Here is a 4272-nt window from a genome sequence, read left to right as displayed (position 1 = left end):
CACCACACCACTTCGTGGTGTCGGTGAACCCATAATGAATTTCTTTAATGGAATGTTACTAAGTAGAGGTAGAAACACCGTAGAAATCCGGCTATCGCGGGCGCTACCGGAGGTTACAATTAAAATAAATGATGCCGATGTTCGGAGTGTTGCAGCAGAATGTCCTAATTAAGTATTCCTGACGATACGTTTGCCATTTGTAGCAGTGTTTTTTATGTCAATACTTAAATATAAAAAATGTGGAATGCTTGTGGACAGTTTCAACTTGTAAACAAGTGTAAACAAATGCCCCGCCCCCTCAGTTAATTTTCGCGACGTGTTCCATAACTTAATTAATTTTCGCGACCCGGCCCTTCCCAACTGGACGGCCTCTCAGGATCTCTCAGCTGCAGTCTGGCGGAAACACTGTCAGTGACAATATATTACTTGAAAATTTCCTTCGAGTTCATTACACTCAATACATTTACAATTTATCATTTGGTGTCTGAACATAGCCATAATCGCGTTGAAAAAGGGGGCGTCAAAACATAGGGCTGTAGTAACATAGGGCTGTCGTAACATAAGGCTGTCGTAACATAGGGCTGTCGTAACATAGGGCTGTCGTAACATAGGGCTGTCGTAACATAGGGCTGTCGTAACATAGGGCCGACCCCGTTGACGCTTGGGATTGTTTTTGTTGCAATATATAAAACTTCACGGAGGATTGTCACCTATGGCTTCTTGTTTAAGTATTGCAGCTGTTTCGAAGTTAAAGTCAGGGTTGTCTCCGTTGTAATTGGGCATGCTGTGTGCCGGTATGTCCATGTTGATGCAAGCTGTTTTCTTTTTACCGTTACGATAGGAGTTTTAAAATATTAGTAAATGCATATTTTAGGAACTCCCCTATTTCTATAATCGTGTGGAATAGACCATAGCTGCGTGGTAAGCGAGGTGCTGTATTGTACCCTAAGCAGTTATTGGATGGCTTTTGTGTGCTCATTTGCGAGTATCTGTTGGGATATTGTGACTTACACTTTGCACCTACTGCGAGTTTGTAGAAAATAAATAAATGATATGCATTATTATTATTATAAAATGAAATATACTGTTATTGAACATGGCTTTGTTCATCTGTTTAGTAGTTTGTGGTGTTGTTGATCTTACGTAGCCCGTATAGTACAATCTTCTGTGAAGTTTTATATTTTGCAGATTAGGAACAGTATCCCCCTGAGCATGCCGCACACCACGTCCTGCCACGTCCCTTGCTGCTTGACCCACGCCCTCACGGCCTCACCTCGAGCACGACCCTGGCCTCTAACCCTGAGCGCGACCTTGGCCATTTGTAGTTCCCCGGCCAATGTCAAGTTCCCCGCGTTCAGGTTCTGCGCGAGGTCGAGCTCCCCTTCTGCGGACACGATCCTGTTCTTCCTCGTAATCGCTGTCAAGTTTCACTACTCTCTTCGGAATCCTCATCTGACGTGGGGTATTTACTGCCAGAATCGGCAGTTGCAGCGTCTTCCAACACTTGTCCAATCGTGTACGTCGCCATTTCGACGATAACACTACGAATCCCCCGCTAAAAACTCAAACAAACAAGAGTTCCGAGATCTCATACCTCCATAAAATATGGGCTTGATATGTAAATGTAAATTTCTTCTTTAATTACGCAAATGACCTCTGCATTAACATAATATATGCATCGTGATGTTAACTTTTGATTAACTTAAAGATGTCCCAAGTATGACATTCCCATCATTTACCATTGAGAAATCATTGATTTTTTTGTATTAATTATGCAAATTAGGTCATCATTTGCATAATTAGTATCTGTTGATGTTCCATCTGCCATAGGTTACATACATTACATGTATGAAAGTTCTATAATGTAAAACACTGTAATTATAGAATTTCCTCATTAATTATGCAAATAAAGTCCTCATTTGCATAATTTGCAGTTAATTATGTACATCTCTCTGTCAGATACCTACACACCAAAAATGATGAAAATTCGGTGTTCCTATCTGGACTTATTGGCTTTTAAAGATTTCGCCCGAAAGTCCCCTGCAGTTCCTGAACAAGCTGCTAGGGGGACCAAACCCACACCACTTATTCCTGACAGGAAAAGCTATCTGTCACCAAAAATTCAAGACCATAGCATGTTCAGGACCAAAGATACAAAAACCGGAAGTTCTGCTGCAGTACCAAGGTCATCCACCAGGAGGCCCATATTTGACCTTGACCTTTGTCTTCCTAAGACTTATCAGCATACCAAATATCATTACAATCCATAAAGGTGTTATGAAGTTATGCTGACTACAAAGTTGCGGAAACACACACAGACACACACACACACAGACACACACACAGACACACAGACAGACACCGCCAAAAACAATACCTCCATTTTTCATGGAGGCAATAACAAATCACATTGCGTAATGTTGACCTCTGACCTCCCCACACTTGCCCCGCAGCCGCGTCTGCAAGCTACTTCCGGGTGCTCTAGCCGGGCAAAAACACTGTCACAACATTATAGGGATGTTTCTAAAGTATGCATTTACTTCAATATAGAAACTGCTAAAGACGTGCATCTTAACGGACATAATCGTACCACTTGCCCAATTACACAGAAATGCTACGTACAGAACAATGCGTTTTGGTTGCGAACATCTTCCAAAAAAACCTTAATTAAGCACGGGCAAAAAACATCTGGTACCATTAATTGACCCCTCCCTACATCTGTCTGAAGTCTAAACGACCCCCCCGCTATTCCAAACAACAGGTTTTCCTGGACCATTCCAATTTGCCTCATAATTGTAGGGGTGTATCTGAAATATTACACTGACCACAAAACAGCAACGGCAAAAATACACATATTCTTGCATCATCATGGGAATGCCAGCGGACGGCGTATAAAGCTGTGTGCCGATTACACAAAAGGAACCCTGTGTTCTAGCTGCGGACACACACACACAAAAAACGGATGTTCAAAACACTCCGTCCGGACGTGCATCATCTACAATCCAATAGCAAAACATATACTGAGTCCCCAAAAAATCCGTCCACCCAAAATGCGAGAAACAGCAGCGAACATGAAAACCTAAATCTCTTACAAATCCCTTCCGCAGAAGGATGTCTCCTTCCCCGGAGGTAAATAAGTAATAAGTAGAAAAATAAAAGGTAAATAAAAGACACTATAGTCTAAGCATTTGGTGTCATTCGGACAAAAAATTAAGAAAGTTAATGCATTTAACGAAATGGCAGGAGAAGAAGAACAAGAAGAAGAAGATAGAAAGCAATATGTCTTCAGCCATAAATAGTGATCCTTGGGTTCTTCGTAAGAGGATTCTTCGTTGGTTACCCTGTCTCCCCATGCCACACATATCCTAGTGTTGTTGTTCCACATATTGCCAAATGAATTATTTTCCATATACATTAATATCTTTGCATTACAATGTCAATGATAAAAAGAAATATTAGTGGCGATAAGGCGCACTATGACGAACACCGAAAACAATTCTGAAGTATGTTGTGAAATCGTTCGGTCTGATATACGATCGTTGTCATTTGAAACGGCCGATGCCATATGACAGAATGCGGCGTCATAAGTCTGATGTTTCGTGGTGTAAAGGGTGAGGGTTTTAGGATTAGGCTTTTTTACCCGGTTTGAATCAGAGCTTGTGCTCTTTCGTTTTTCACTAATATATGTCTTGTACTATTTTTCATGATGGTGTCGTATATTTGCAGTCATGGTGATTGTTCTTTTCACACATTTGATACGTCCCCCCCCCCTTAAAATGTTAGGACTGGTTCGGATATGTCATCGATCATTCAGCGACATAACAGCGACCGTTTCAAATGGCATCGATTGTTTGCGAGACGAAAACCCGTCCATGCTAAGGCCACACCAATTTAATTTGTTGGTTCTCGGATTCGCCTCTTCGTTTTTTCCTGATTTGCAAAAAAAAAAAAAATTGATTCTGGTCCTGAATCAACTAAAAAATGCTCATGTTTTGCCCCCAACAGTTGAGGAAAGTCCTTTTCTTCCTAGTTGTAACAGTTTTCCCATCTATCATAGCAGTGGTTTGATTAAAAGTTCAAAATTCAATGTTTAAATTTTAAATTTTAACCCAGCCTTTTGTGTTGACTTCATGGCTCATTCCATAGCATTTAAGCCTATAATAGGATGCCTAGACCTGTTTTTATTTTTATTTTTTTTTCGCCCTGTCGCTTCATATTTTTTTGAAAAAATCCGAGAACCAACAAATTAAATTGGTGTGGCCTAAACTGGAT

The 4272-nt window shown here is 40.8% G+C and overlaps 1 protein-coding gene across 1 annotated transcript in view; it reads left to right on the top strand.

The window, feature by feature from the left end:
• The window catches only part of LOC109466520 (IgGFc-binding protein-like), an 18522-nt gene that overhangs the window by 5103 nt on the left and 9147 nt on the right, over positions 1-4272 (top strand). The gene's annotated exons all lie outside the window — the stretch shown is intronic.

The sequence above is a fragment of the Branchiostoma belcheri genome, unplaced genomic scaffold (assembly GCF_001625305.1).
Source record: "Branchiostoma belcheri isolate BF01 breed outbred unplaced genomic scaffold, Haploidv18h27 scaffold169, whole genome shotgun sequence".
Classification (NCBI taxonomy): Eukaryota; Metazoa; Chordata; class Leptocardii; order Amphioxiformes; family Branchiostomatidae; genus Branchiostoma; species Branchiostoma belcheri.
Note: the sequence above shows the minus strand (reverse complement) of the source record. Positions and strands in the feature narration are given on the sequence as shown.